Source organism: Halichoerus grypus, chromosome 9, assembly GCF_964656455.1.
Source record: "Halichoerus grypus chromosome 9, mHalGry1.hap1.1, whole genome shotgun sequence".
Lineage (NCBI taxonomy): Eukaryota > Metazoa > Chordata > Mammalia > Carnivora > Phocidae > Halichoerus > Halichoerus grypus.
Window position 1 is genome coordinate 67,178,091 of NC_135720.1, and position 16,812 is coordinate 67,194,902.

Sequence of the window (16,812 nt, forward strand, 5' to 3'; positions counted from 1 at the left end):
TCAGATATTTAACTGTCAGGTAAAAACACCAATATTAGATTTTATCAGAAGAAAAGCTGGACCAATTCATAAACTTTGATGTTCCTTAAGGGTGTAGTTTGAGAACTGTGTATATAATTTATGTGTTGCATTTTACAGATGAAGTGAACAAAGCCCAGAGAGGTGAACAGTTCACTCAATGACAGCCTGTTATCAGAAAAGCTATCTAGAAACAAGATCTCCACATGCCAGTCCACCTTGTTTTCTTTTCCTATGTCAGGACTGATACCATATAGAAGCTTCTAAGGGTTCTTCACAGTTTTATGCCCATTGCTGGTTCACAAGTTATACACTGACTTAATTTCACTAAGTACTAATATGTCTGTACCAGGTTGCATACCCTTCACTCTTAGCACATAAGTGTCTTCATTTCCCCACATCCTCACAACAGTCAACATGGCAGAAGTTATAATTGCCTTCTCCAAATTCTTCTGTCCATCTTTTTTTTAATAATTTTGTTTGAATTGACAATGAGTTCAACTCTGGGGGCAAATTGTCCTAAGCCCATTTCTCTTTGCTAGATACACACTCTTTCGGTATCCTTAAAAAGAAGAGCTGGACATGTGATACACATTGGATCAATGAGATGCAAAAGAAACTCTTCTGGGAAATACTTCATTATCCCGTAGGGAGATAGGCACGCAAGGAGACCCTGTTTGAACAATTCCATCTCATTTTTTCTCTGAATGTTGCCATCTAATGATGTGATGTCTAGAATGTCAGCAACCACCTTAGCTCCTCAAGGTGACCACTCAAGATGAAAAGAACAAACAAATGAGAAAGCTGAAGGAAAAAAGGAGGCCTTGGTGGTATTGCTGAATTTCTGCACCAATCTAGAGCCACTTAAAGGATAGATGAGTTATTTTAAGATATGCTTACAATTACATGATTTTACAATTAGCAATTCCAATGAATTTAAAGTGGTATCTCACTTTTTGTATGAATTTGAATTTCTCTGATAATTAGTGAGGTTAAACATCTTCATCATACCATTGTTAATCATTCAGGTTTCATCTGTGAATTTACAACCACTGTCTATTTTTCTATTAAAGAATGGCTTACATATTTGAGATATTATTTTTGTTATCCATCTATTCTTTGTACATGTCCTTTGTTAAAGGAATAAAACAATTAATTTTAATAGATTTATTTAGCATTTCCTACATGTGTGCTTTTAGAGTCATGCTTAAAATGTTCTTTCCCATCCCCTTGATCACAAAGATATCCTTGTCTATTTCCTCCTATTTTATTTATATTGTCACCTTTCAGATTTAGGTATTTAATTTAGAGATTAAAGATGGTAACTTTTGATTATTGTCTCAGTCAGGGATTATACTTTATTTTTCTCCATACAATTTGTCAGTTTCTCCAGCATCATCTAACACAGTTCACCTTTTCCTCTCTGATTAATGGTGTCACCATGATGTGGAACAATCTTACCATTTAAACGTGAGTTTTTTCTGTCCCAGTGGCCTAGGTAGTATGTCTTAATATTTGGTAGCATGTTCCTCCCTCTTCAATCTAAACTAATCATGAACATGCATTTTTCTTTACTAATTTTGTAATCAGTTTGTCAGTTTTCTCAAAAAAACCCTATTGCAATGTTGATTAAAATGGCATCACATTTGTAGATTAATTTTAAAAAATCATCTTTATGCGGCTCCTGGGTGGCTCAGTCAGTTGAGCATCCGACTCTTGATTTCAGCGTAGGTCAGGGTCTGTGCTGGGTGTGGAGCTTGCTTGGGATTCTCCCTCTCCTCTCCCTCTCTCCCCCTCCTCTCTCTAACAACAACAACAAAAAAAAGTAGAAAAAAAAAGTCATCTTTATATTTTTAGTTTATATCATCTATAAACATAATTTAATTCTTTTTAGTTTTTTATTTACTTTACTTTTTCCCTTTATTTTATTTATTTTCTTTAATATTTAATTATTACCTGTTTGTTTATTTCCTTTAGTATTTAGGTTTTTTTTTTTAATTTTTGGTATTTAGTTTCGTATTTCCTTTATTTTTTTTTTTTAATTTTTTTTTAAAGATTTTATTTATTTGACAGAGAGAGCAGGAACACAAGCAGGGGGAGTGGGAGAGAGAGAAGCAGGCTTCCCGCAGAGCAGGGAGCCCGATATGGTGCTCGATCCCAGGACTCTGGGATCATGACCTGAGCCAAAGGCAGACGCTTAATGACTGAGCCACCCAGGTGCCCCATAGTTTTGTGTTTCCTTTAAAGCATTTCAGTTTTTCTGTAAAGTTTGCATGCATTATTTTATTAGGGTATTTCTTTCCTTTTTTTAAAAATTAATTAATTTATTTATTTTTGATGTAGTGTTCCATGATTCATTGTTTGCATATAACACCTAGTGCTCCATTTAATACGTGCTCTCTTTAATACCTATCACCAGGCTAAACCATCCCCCCACTCCCCTCCCCTCTAGAACCCTCAGTTTGTTTCTCAGAGTCCACAGTCTCTCATGGTTCGTCTCCCCCTCCGATTTCCCCCCCTTCATTTTTCCCTTCCTACTATCTTCTTTTTTTTTTTTTTAACATATAATGTATTATTTGTTTCAGGGGTACAGATCTGTGATTCATCAGTCTTACACAATTCACAGTGCTCACCGTAGCACATACCCTCCCCAATGTCCATCACCCAGCCACCCCATCCCTCCCACCCCCCACCACTCCAGCAACCCTCAGTTTGTTTCTTGAGATTATTAGGTTATTTCTTAAGCACTTCATAATTTTGATTCTTTCATAAATGTATTTATTAATTATATCATATTTTCTTGCTTTCTATTCTTGGTTTAGAAGAGCATTCTTAAGTTTTGTAAATTTACCTTGAATCTAACGGTTTTGCTGTATTTTATTAGTTCTAATTATTGCCTATTAATTCTGATGAATTTTCTATGTAGATAGTTTGCATCTGTAAATAATAACCATTTGTCTTACATCTTTTAACTTTTATAGCTAGTATTTCTTTTCCGTTTGTCATCTTCAGCCAGAATCTCCAGTGTTAGTTTCAATAACAGAACAGCATTCTTGTGCATCTAAATTTTACCCTGCTCAATGCTGCGGTTAAAGAGCTGGACATAAGAGAACTGCCAGCAAAACAGCTACACAAGATACAAACTAGCTTGCCACAGTTTCACTGGTCATGACAGAAGGTACAAAGCTGCTGGGTTAAAGACAAAGGAGTTTATTTTCCATAACAATAGCAGTAGTCGGAGTATTAGCTAATCCCACAGTTCCCCAAGCCCCACATCCCTTGGGTGTCGTAAGTGGCAGGTGCAGCCTCCACATCCAAGAGGGGGCTCTACAGGAGAGGAACTCTGTTTTTAGTCATCTGCCACTTTTACGACAAACAGTTAGGGGCACTGCACCTTGTCTGAAGGGACAGCAGATGCACTGCAGGACCCTGTGACATATTCCCGCAAGGCATTATCTCACTTTTTAGAATTTCAGCCTGCTACAATCCTGAGAAATTGCCCACGTGAAAACACAGTCCTGGCCTTGCGATTTTGGCACACTCAGCATGATGTATGAGAGCCCGTGACAGTTTTTTTCCCAATACTGTTTTATTGCTGGCCCCCAATGGAATGACAAAAAGTGAAATTTTCTACTAAGTACGATGTTAATTTAGTTTTTTGTTAGAATAAGCAATTTCAGGGTATTTTCTCTTATTTCTCTCCAGTAGATTTATCATAGGAGATACTGAATTTTTTTTAAGTACTCTTTATGCCCAATGTGGGCCTCAAACTCACCACCTTAAGATCAAGAGTTGCAGGGTCTACCCGCTGAGCCGGCTGGGCCCCCTAAGAGATACTGAATATTTTTAAGAGCTTTTGCTGTATGTATTGAGATAACCATGTGATTTTCTTTTGTAAGCCATTAATGTGATAAATTATGGTTATATCGTGAGTATTCTCCTATTTGTGGAATAGTGTTTCATGACAACATATTTTTATGTGGCATCCTGGGTTCACTCAGCTAATATTTAACTTAGATTTTTGGATCTATGTTTACAGTGAAGTGGGCCTATAATTTTCTTTTCATGGGTTGTCACTTGCTCTAGAAACTAAAGTTATACTGGCCTTGAAAATGAGTAGGATTGCTTTCGTCCTTCTTTTTTGTGAGGCAACCTATTTGTCTCCTTCAGTTTGGTAGAGCACAGCTGCCAGACTGCATGGGTTTGGAGTACGGGAGGCACAAGCCTTGGTCTGTGGGGATTTTGTTTGTTTCTATTTGTTTTTAGATTTTGTTGCTTAGGAGCTCTGTTTGCTATTTCAACATTCTTTAAGGGTTAATACTAAATCCAATTTTTATCTTTCTCCCTGCAAAACTTTAACTACTTTGTCTAAGCTGAAAATTCATAAAGCTGAGCATAATATGTTTTTATGTCTCTTATATCCTAGGGTTTTTTTTTTTTCCTTTTTTCAATATGTATAATTTAGGTGTTGCTATTTTTATTCTCTATTCGGTTGCGTTCTCTTATTTTTATTTTCTTACTTCCTGTTTCTTCGTGTTTGTTCTGTTGCTCTTTTTCTGGTTTCTTGTGTTGAATTCGAGTCCATTAGGTTTAGTTCTTCTCCACTGTGTATTTAAAGCTGTAAGTTTGTCTCTAAGGACTGCCTTTGTTGTACCTCATGGATTCTGAAAGAGAATGCTCTCACTGGTGTTCAAGTATCAGTATTCCGTTGTTTCCTTTACGAGTTTCTCTTTTACCAAAATGCTCAGAGATTTAGTTCCTTGACATAAAGATTTTTTTATTTTGTCACTTTCATGTTGTTACTTAATTTCTGATGTTATTAGATTATGGCCCAAAAGCATAGGCTATAAGATGGTGGTTCTTTCTGATCACAACTTACTTTGTGGCCTAAGAAATGCTTAATTCAACATTACTTCAAAAATAAAATATATTTTCTGTTAGGTTTAAACTTATTTCTACTAATAAGGATATTGGTAGAGATATATGTATAAGTTTAACTATATTAATCAAATCTCTTTTTTTGTCTGCTTGATCTTTCAAATATTGATAGTTATGTTAGAAACCTTCAAATACATTTTTTTTTAATTTAGCTACCTCTTCCTACGTTATTGTCCTTGTTCCTTTATCTATTTTTTATCTGTTATTTATGTATTTTGATATATTCTATATTAAAGGATATATTGTTAGGTACATTTAGATTCATGATCATTTTATTTCTTTAAACTATTGTTTCTTTCCAGGATAGAAAAGCCTGATAAATACCCATTTTAAGATGGGAAATAAAATGAGGAAAGACAATCTTCCCATAGTTTTAAGGCCCATAATATGTAGCTTTTAACAGCTCTTTAAAAAAAAAGTTCTGTGTATATGATCAATATCATTGATTATATTAATCAATATAATATTAAGGAGGTGTCATCTCCCAAGATAATCAATACATTCTGAACCATGACAAAGAGAAATGGATTCTGAAAGTAACCTAAGAGTTAAGTCCAATATCATAACTATCATAGAGTTTCAAATATCCACAACACTCCATTGTAACACCTTATATTCATTTCCAAGGACTACATCCTTCTCCACTGTAGTTATCACTATAAAAGAATCTTTCAAGTGCTCTTATCAAGGTTTCTATATGCTTGGTCTGATGGTTTTGAACAATAGTAGCAATTTGTAATATAGTAGCTTCTCTCTCCAATACTCAGAAAAATCAAAGCATACAAAAACTATTTCTCCTGATGCAGTTTAGGATCAAATGAAAGAAAAAAGAATTTGGTCCAATCTAGGAAGACTACTTTTTACCTCACAAAGTTTTAGTAGAAAAATGTTTCTGAGATTTATTTCTATGTGTGTTTTGTTACATAAAGACACATGAGAAAATACACAATTTTTTTTCCACTTCAGTATTTCATGACATGTTTATTTGGAGACTTTAAGAAATAAATGTCTTTGTCTTAATCAGACTATGAGTTAACTAAGTGCAAGAGATTTTGTTTAAAATTTATTGTACTCAAACATTTCATTTCTATGCCTTTAGAGTCTATGTCTTTACTTCTCCCATACAGAATACTTCAAATAATTGTACAAACTTGGAACATAATCAAATCACATACAGCAAATATTATGTTCTTAAAAAAAGATCCACTTTGATTATCAAGTGGACCTTCAATAAGCATATACAATAACTGAGATTTTCATCATCTTATGGAACTGAATTATTATTGCTTTCCATGAATACATTCTTGTTAGAATATCAAAGACCTACAAACCATAAACATGTAAACTCAATTTAATAGACAAGATCAATTTGTCAATGAAAAATCATTTAGCAATAATTACTCCTCACTTATCAAGCAACTTACCACATGCCAGGTAATAAATAGCTATAGGATACCTCCCTGTCCACAGAAAGCTCATACTCTAGTATAGGTATACAACATGATGCTGAATAGCATGAATACCTTCATAAGTGTAGCAGGGTGATTTATTGATAACAACCAACAATGAACACTTTCTTTTCAAATCTAGTAATTCCCTTCTCCTGGTAACCCTTTCCCCACCCTATATTACCACATGGGGGTCGCTAGGGCTTTCCTTTCTCACATCACCAGAGAATGGAAGTGACAGAGAAAGAGTTTGGAGTCGAAAACATTTTGGTCAAGGATCACCAAAAGCCAGGTTCATGGGATAAATAATGAACTTAGAAACATTAATGATGATACGAGTCAGGTTTTGTTTTGTTTTGTTTAGCCTGTTAGTTTAGTTTTGTTTTGTTTTGTTTCATCCTAGATTTGATAAAACTTCCATGACCTAAAATGTGAAATGAATATCCTAAAGACAACAAGACAGTTGTAACCAACAGGGATGTCTGAGAAGGAGTTAGGAACACCCTCCAATATCTCAACAAAAGACTAATTTTTCTTAACAGGAGACTGTAAGAACTGATACAACCACCATCTAAGTTTGGAGAATGTTAGGAGTTGATTTGGATTCTGCTTCCCATATGGAACACTGGAAGGTAAAGATAACACTTTCTCAGAAGTTCTCTAGGTCACCATAGTCAGAAAATTAGAGTAACAACAAAGACACTGCGTGACATGCCAGGTGTAGAGAGAGACTAAGGCAGTGTTCTCAGTGTCTACTCCTGCACGAAACAACTTTGGAGAGCAGCCAACATTTTCTGTTCACTCAAGGCGGGAACAAAAGTTGAGAGTGAGACAGTGTGTGTCAAAAAACCTGAAGGTATCCTGGGGGATTGACAAGGGGATGCCATAGAGGAATATGGTATGCACCAGAGACTGGAAGTAAGTGGAAATGTAGACACTCAGGGGATATCAATAAGGACAAAGATAAACAACTGAAGGCCAGGGTTGGTAGCCCCCACTCCTCAGTCCCCCTGCCAACACTCCCCACATCATAATGCTACATTAAATTTCCAGAAACTTAAACATCACATTAGAGGGAAAAAAAGGAAAAGTCACTAAATGAGTGAATTTAAACCTGAAGTAACCAAGAAAACCTGGAATATATTAATCTTTCTTTCTTGAGGTATATTTGGGGTAGGTGATTAAAAATAGAAGCTAAGGTTGGGGCACCTGGGTGGCTCAGTTGCTTAAGCATCAGACTCTTGATCTCAGCTCAGGTCTTAATCTCATGGTCTTGAGTTCAAGCCCAATGTTGGCCTCCACGCTGGGTGTGGAGGCTACTTAAAAGTAAATAAACAAACAAAAAAACAAACAGAAAAACAAATAAAATAGAAGCTAAGGTGAGTTATAGAAATAGAACTTTTCTGCACCTCTAAAATTTGTGGATATTTAAAGAGTTAAATGAGAAGAATATTTCTAAGTGTTTAATATAGTGTCTCCTGCCAAAAAGTTTCAAGGGTCGAAAATTTTACCCTTCTTCCAATTGCATGGATGCTGGTAGAAAAGACAAGACTCTTAGGTCAGTGATGAAAGACCATTCATTACTCGCAACAGTAACAGTGGCCAGAATACCAGCATTTTTGGAGCCAGTTCCTTGAGCCCCAGTTCCCACAGGGCAAAGATAATAGGGTGGAAGGACACCAGCAGTGGGATGCTTTATAAGACAGCAACCCTAAATTCAGAAAACACGAATATTATATAATGAGCAGTAAATATGACTGCCCTTTGCTCTGAAGGAAAACGCCATCTACTTTCCAGGGCTATTCACTGTTAATCACCCTGAGGAGAGGGTTTACAACACAGGGCAATTGGTGCCTCACTCACAAGATGGACAGAAACCTGAGAGATCCATGGGGTTGTACCTCCCAACACCATACCTAGCAAGTACCAGGTAAATATTGACTGTTCTTGTCCTTATTGTTACTGTTAAAAAGCAGTTAATGCCATATGAGCTACTATCTCAACAATTCCCACATATACTATATTATTAATCTAAGAAGTTTTTATTCAGGGAACATTTGATACAATAAAATATCAAATTGGAAAGGCATAATTTTTAAAAACTCACTAAAACTGGCCAAAGAATTTGTTTTAAATCTATGAAAGTCAGCTTTTCCCATAGGAATTGAAAACATTTATGTGATTTTACATCCTTCTTTGAAAGGAAAGAAAGGGAAGCTTTAAGATCTTTCTCTTCATTTTGATGAAAGGAAGCTGATGCTCTACTTAAAGCTGCACAGTTACTATTTCAGAATGAGAATACCCTAGTAGTTTAATCACAGTGTAGATGTATCAAACTACAAGTCCCATCTTGGCTGAACTTGTTGGCAGATGTTTCTTATGCCAACAGTTAGAGAAACCAAAGGCCACAGTGATTTCAACTAATGCACATAGTTTTCTGATAAGTCAATAAAAAAAAAAAAAAGTAAAATCTGTGCCTGAGAACTCCTAGTTTTATGTATTCTACTAGATTTTACTATTCCCCTTTCAGAAAATAAGCCCTAGAGGAATATTCTTAAAATAAGAACAGAATTATTCTAAATGTAAACTCCTCTGTTCTTTTTTTTTTTTTCTTTTTTTAGGCCTAATTCAGTTACAACTTCATAGAATCTCTTTAATTTCTCTTACCTGGTAATACCAGTTTCTGAGAGCAAGGTAAAAGGTAAAGAGGTTAGAATTCTTTGTAATCAGTTTGCCCAGAATTCAATTCTGGCATGAACTTCCATATTAGGCCCAGAAAATACATGAACAAAACTAGAAAGGAAAGGATGGTATAATATTTATATTATTTGAAATTCAAAATTAGATATCTATATTTAGCAATTCCAGAAAATGACAACCTATGTTCATGTCCCAAATTCTTTCAGCTGAATTTTAGCCCCCCAATAGTATAATGTATTTGGTCTTTGATTAAATACTTTATCTTTTGAAATAATGCTCATGAAAGTTAACATCACTTATATTATCTCTGCAATTCAGTTTTAGTTATACCTTTTATTAGATATGATCTTTAAAATTACCATAAGAAAACTCCTTATCTTCAAAAAATGTAGTTTAGAAAAAACAGTGGGGTGTTTTAAAAAAAAGGATTAATTCCTTAACGGTAACAATTCTATTTATCCAGGATGATTAGAGAGTAGGTTCCAGTGATTAATTAAATACTATGTCTTTAATCAACAATTAACAAATATGACATATGCAGTGACATTTTCCCAAAATTTAGAAAAGACAGTTAAAGAATGACAATTTTTTCCAAGTTATTATTATTCCTCATAATAATCTTGTAGTTATTCAGGGTCATAATTCTTATCAAAAAAATACAGGGCTATAAATACAGAGCATATAGGAAGGAGATTAAGTTAAGCAAATCATGTGATAGACATAAAAGTATTTTTTTAAATAACCCCAAAACTTGCTATTTTAATTTTATTTTTTAATATTGCTCTTACTATCAAAATCAAAGCTCAGAATATACAAAAAATTTTATTTTTCCTTTGAGGATTTATTTATTTATGATATGTTTGCATTAATAAATGGGTATACATTCAGGTATTTAAAAGATTTTTTAAATTCTATGACAAAATACTTGTCTAAACGCATGATAACATTATTTTTATTAAATCTGCTGGCTAGAGACAAGATATTGACAGCATCAGGAATTATCGTATTTAAAAAGCAAAAAAAAAAAAGAAAGAAGGAAAGAAAAGAACTATTTGTGACCTAATCCATTATTAAAAAAAAAAAAAAAGCTAGCATTTTTTTTCCCACACAGGAGACTGTAAGATACATCAATATCAGTTAATTGATTCACACCAAAATTTCTCAAATTGTGAGAGAAATAAATAGGTGAAAATGGCAGATTTTTAAATTCTTATTTTAAAACTGTATACATGAAACAAAATTACAGTGCTGTGGACTGAATTGTGCCCCCCCATTCATATGTTAAAGCCCTAATCCCCAACACCTTAGAATGTCACTGTATTGGGAAATCAGGTCTTTAAGAAGATAGTTGAAGTGAAATGAGGTCATAGGTTGGGACCCTGATCCAGTACATCTGATGTCCTTATAAAAAGAGGAAGAGACCCCAGGAATGTGGACACAAGTAAAGGCCGTGTGAGGGACACAAGGAGAACATCTGCAAGTCAAAGATAGAGGCCTCCGGACAAATCAGACCTGCCCGCCAGTGACCTTGGACTTCTGGCCTACAGAACTGTGAGAAAATAAATCCTGTGCAAGCCACCTGGCCTGTAGTACCTTGTCACGGACATCCTAACAAACTAAGACGTGCAGTTTCAAATATCTTTGTTATTATATGATAATCTGAATTTAAGAAAAAGCTGTGTTCAGGCGCCTGGGTGGCTCAGTCCGTTAAGCGGGTTAAGCGTCTGCGTTTGGCTCAGGTGATGATCCCAGGGTCCTGGAATTGAGTCCCGCATCGAGCTCCCTGCTCAGCAGGGAGTCTGTTTCTCCCTCTCCCTCTGTCACCCACCCCCCCGCTTGTGCTCTCTCTCTCTCTCAAATAAATAAATAAAATCTTAAAAAAAAAAGAAAAGAAAAGAAATGCTGCATTTTTGTTTTTCTTTTAGTAGGAAGGGGGTGGAGGTGCAGAGAGAGAGGGAGAGAGAGAATCTCAAGCAGCCAGCGTGGAGCCGGATGTCAGACTCGATCCCACGACCCTGACTGAGATCATGCCCTGAGTGGAAACCAAGAGTCCAACGCTTAACCAACTGAGCCACGTAGGCCCCCTGATGCTGCGCTCTTTTAAAGAATATGTGCAGGTTACCTAGGGTCAACTGGTTTCACTGTGCCCTTGTCATCATTTCCGTTTTGATAAGAATTTATTTTTTCTGATGGGTTTCCTTCTATTCTGCTATAATGTTTAAATATGTAAACCAATCAAGTTTTCACCATTTCTCCTGCAACTAATTTATCTGCTAAATAGTTTTTGTGATCTGCTCTAATCCAAAGTACACGTCTCCTTCTGGTATTCTATCAGTGCAGTGAGGATGAATTTTCAAGTGCTTCTTGGTAAAGTGTGTGTGGGAAATGCTGATGTAGCAGACCTAAAACATAGCTGCATCCTCAGCAAAATCCATACCCTGTAATATTATGTGAACAAACAATTGACAAATAATGATAGTTAAGTGTGTCCTTTTCCTACCCTCTCCTTGTTTCCCAATCAGCTTTGCATATACACTCTCTAAGCAATGCCTTCAAAACAGTGTTGATAAAAATGCATCTTAAGCTGGTTACCTCAGAACTAAGTATAGATCATTCTTACTTGGTGTAATTTAACTCACCTCACCTTTAACAAATATTTTATAAAACTAACTTAGAATGCCCCAGGATGTATGTTGACTGTGGTTTCACCCATCCATTATTTTAACCACAGGGGCCCTCTAGAGCAGTAATTAATTTTAATGGTCTGAAAGTTTATGAAACCCCTTTTCTGTCAATCAACAGCAAATTCACTTTATACCATATAATACGATATTGTATACACACACACACATAAACAGGATGTCAGTATCTTCATGCCTACATATCTTTTATAAGTACAACCCACATTTACTAGGCCTGTGTATATTAACTTTTCTATATTAAACCAATCACATCTCAATAGCCCTTAAAAAGGAATTTCAACACAGGCACCTCAATCTAAATAGTTCAGAATTATTCTTCTTAGGAAAACTTACCTTTTTCAACCTTATCTAGTATTAATATTTGTTCCTTAGGCATGTGTATGTGTGTGTGTGTGTCTCCCTGGTGTAGAAAACAGTAAATTTCTGAGAGGATTAGAAATATATTCAGATGTCAGCTTCCAATTTGCACCGTAGATTTTCCTGATATAGTTACATAAACTAAAAGAAAACTAGAGTCACTTAAAAATGCTATCTACCCTCTAGTGTAACAAGACAACAAAGAATGCAACAACGTTCACATGATTATTTCTATCATAATGAAGAAACTTAGTATGCAGGCAAACTTTTCAGATCAACAAAATGTGTTTGGTTATAAGTAGATCCAAGCTCTGTCGATAGTGCCAAACATTTTTGTAATAAGGGCTTTCCTACATTTCTGCCAGGAAAATTAAAATTGTAGTCTGATTTACCACATGACATTTTTAAAAAAAATGTTGGCACTCTCAGCATTTTTTAGCAAGATTTTAATCAATCTAATTAAGGTCTATAGCTTGTCTAGTGATGAAAAAGAGTGAGATACTGAAAATATCCCAATTTTCTTTTTAAATAAGTAACAATAACTTGAGTTCTTAGTATGTGGCAGACACATATTATTTAACCCTCACAACATATAAAAGAAAGCAATTACATGAGAAGTAAGTTCTATTATATTCATGTAGGAAGTACTGAGGAGTACACAAGAGGAGGAAGTAATTCAAAATAGAAGTAGCGGCATACCACTGGGGGATATGAGAAATGTGGGGGAGCTGTCTATCCCGGTACAATGTACAATAAATACAATGCACTGCTTTGTATGTGTTGACAAATACACACACACACACACACACACACACACATAAGATATATATATATATATATATATATATATATATATCTTGGGAGGTTGCATTGTGCATAGAGATAGATAACAGAGAGAGAGAGAGAGAAATAATGAGGGGCTGCATTGCACATAGAGAATTTGAGAATAATAGTAAAAACAACCAAAAGCCAGTCTACTTTATATTATGAACATGCACTCTGGTCATAAAATATTCTTCCCAGAAAAAAAAAATTGTTCTAAAAAAATATCTAAGTCCTAAACAATTGCTACAATTACAGTTGAGATTTAAACTAGTTTACTTATATCACTTTAATGAACATTGTATTCTATATAGTCATTTTAAAGTTGAAACTTTAAAAAAAAATAAAATAAAAAAATAAAAATAAAGTTGGGGGCGCCTGGGTGGCTCAGTCGTTGAGCGTCTGCCTTCGGCTCGGGTCATGATCCCAGGGTCCTGGGATCAAGCCCCGCATCGGGCTCCCTGCTCAGCGGGAAGCCTGCTTCTCCCTCTCCGATTCCCCTTGCTTGTGTTCCCTCTCTCGCTATGTCTCTCTCTGTCAAATAAATAAATAAAATCTTTAAAAAAAAAAAAATAAATAAATAAAAAAAAATAAAAATAAAAATAAAGTTGAAAACACTAGTCGTGTTTGGATGTGCACAAACCCAAAAGTATCATTATGCTATGAACAAGGAATATATATTACACATCTCTGGTAGCCATTTATAGCAGGTGAGTTGTTGGTCTTTCTCTGAAATCATTCCTACTCCTTCTCTGGAAAACTAAGATCATAGTTTTCTTTTCAAGTTTGTATCACATAAGTAAATACATACATATATACATACGTACATAAGGTGGGGTTGGGAATTGGATGAAGGTTTGATAACATTTGGTATTGTTTTACTATCGGATTTTAGGTTACCCAAGCCATGCTCTGCAAAGCACTCTTCTTCTCTCTGGGTTCCTAAAGAAGATCTATACATAAGAAAAAGTGGGGAAAACGAGCCACTTCATTATTAGCCCGGATGAAGGCACAACTCTTCCCACATGCAAGAGCTTATGAATCATGGTGGAAGTAGGAGACTCAGGGTCCTGTCAAATATAAAGCTATAAGATCAAATACAAAATGATAAGATCAGCTTTTTTCAACTATGTGTTATCCTTTTAAAGATTCTAATACCACCCCCACTAATATTTGGTCAGGTACAAGGGTTACAGAGTTGAGAGGTCTAGGAAGAGTCAACTGACCCCAAGATTCATCGTAGAGCCACAAAAGGCAGGGGGTCCCAGGGCTGCACTAGTTGCCCCAGGGGCCATCAAAGGCACTGAAGGGCTGAGGTGTAGCCTGTGTAGCCATAAAGGAGATGTCCCCAGCCTCTCCCTCTCTCATTATCCTCCAGCACATGGGCTTCCAGAACAACTTCTGATATCTATAGTTTGATAATCCCCGCTGTAGAGCTGATTGGTCTGTGTGAACATTATAATAAAGGCTTCTGTGCTTTTTCCAGGATCATTTACTTCCTTTTCATAGTTGTAACTATCTACACTTAGTCCTGGGTTTATCCCCAAGTGATGTCCCCTGAATCTCTAAAGGACTAGTAAGGAAGTAACTAAATGACTTTTGTGCCTTATACCATATTTATTCCTACTGATCCCACTTCTGTCTGCTCTAACTTTCTAGGTCACTGAAGATGAGCTGTCACTGGGCAGTGACACACATTAGTCCACCTATGGCCTGGAACCAATTTCCTCTTGTTTTCTTATGCTATGTGCATTTGCATTTTATTACTCAGCGGTTCATTCCAAGTTGGGGTACCGGATGTTTTGAGGATGATCTTCACAACCCCCTTCCCTGAGAAGCTGGCTTCCCCCATTCACGTGGTCATGGGGGAAAGCTCTCAGTAGACATATTTGTCCCCAGGGACCTTATCCCCCTGGGCCTACCTGATAGGTCTGGTGTAGGCAGTCAACCCAACTTGGCTAGTCCCTTTGTCTTAAATCTGTGGTTGGCAAGAGGAGACTATATTCCCAGTTGGGAGTGGTTTCTAATATGGAAGAGAAGTAAAATGTGCGGGCTATGGGGAGAACATATTTTCTGCATATGCCCTGAGAAGCACATAAAATTTGTCTTCAGCGATACGGAGAGAAGACTGAAGCAGGAATGCAGGGAGTGGGGGGAGAGGCATTGCGTGTCTTACCTATTGGTGTGTACTCAGAAGCTGGTATAGCTTTGGCACAGAAGTGCTCAGTAAATATCTGTTAAATGAGTATATGAACAAATATGGAAGGACTGCAAACACTTTTTCAGCTCCTGATTACAATTTCTTCCTAAGGTCTATGAGGAACCCATTATTCTCATGTAATAATAAATTTTCTATTTCAACTAGGTCAAGCTTTTTTTTTTTCCTTTTAACCCAAAGACCAAAAAAAGAAATATAGTTTATTTCTATACACCTACTAAGGTCAAACTCTACTAAAAAAAAAAAAAAATCAGTGCGATAACATTTACAAATCCCTTCCAATTTTAAGTCCATAGAACAGGCAATTTGCTTCTATATGCCTTTACAGATTAGTACCAAACATTCCCAAACCTGGCTTAAGCACATTTACCCTACAGAGGGACCATACTGAGAAAGTCTCTCTCTCTCTCTCTCTCATACATATCTTTATTATTTATGTATCCATTTGTTACTCCTTTCAAAGAATGATAATGTATAGAGATAAGGTGACACTGTGGTTGGTCCTCCCCAAATTTCAGGTCTATAAAATGGTCTTAAAAAATGATTAAAGACAATTTAGGTGATATAAACAAACTTCGTTTAACACTTCATGAGGCAAATGATCTCTTTTTGAAGAACTGCAAGATGGGGTGGAAGGCAGGAAGCTTTTATAGCATAAAGAATAAAGGACAATGGAGAGAAAAGTAGAAAATATCTGATTGGCTGGGATCACACAGTCAATATTGTTTGGGGTGAAAATGCCCAGAGTTATCTTGGTTTTTTGGGGGGATTGGCTGACTGAATATATTGCATTTCTGGTCAAGCAGAGAGATTAGAGGGACATAAAAGTTATCCAAGTTTTGGTTTTCTGACATGGCTCTCTGGGCAGGAGTAGCCCCACCCTGAACCTGCAACGGCACAGTATTGACCTATGTGATCTCTGATTAAATGATTTAGGCCGTCCGTATATCTTCTTCATTATTATCCATAGGCCATATTGAGCATCACCTGACAGTCGAGGGCAGTGGTTCTCAACTAGAGACAATTTTATCCCAAGGGGACATTGGCAACATCCTGAGACAGTTTTGGTTGTCAAAACCCAGGGAGGAAGGTGTTGCTGACATCTAGTGGGCAGAGGCCACACACATCCTACCATGCTCAGGGCAGTCCTCCACAACAAAGTATTTTCTATTCCAAAGTGCAAGAATGACAAGGTTGAGAAACCGTGGTCCCGGACCACTCACCCTGAAGTCCTGGAATACAGTTCAACTAGCACAGATATACCAATTGTGATGTGAACAGAGAAGAGACGGCTGGTAAGAAGCCCACAGACAGCCTGATGTAAGCTCACCATTAGCAAAGTGCTTTGATGAAATACTTAAGACCCCAAGGAACAACATAGCTTATACTGTGGTATTCATATAGATGACAGGAAAGCCACATGGCAGACAAGCCTCAAGACATGACTATTACCAGTGATCTTTGATAGAGATTCACGGACCATTTCCAACTGAAGTATGAAAGCTTCCTGAAGCTTTGGCTCTAGACATGAATAAAAGTAACCACCACCAGAGAAGAAAAAGCAGTGGGCCACATCCCTTATTTATCTCTCAAACACTAATGGACTACG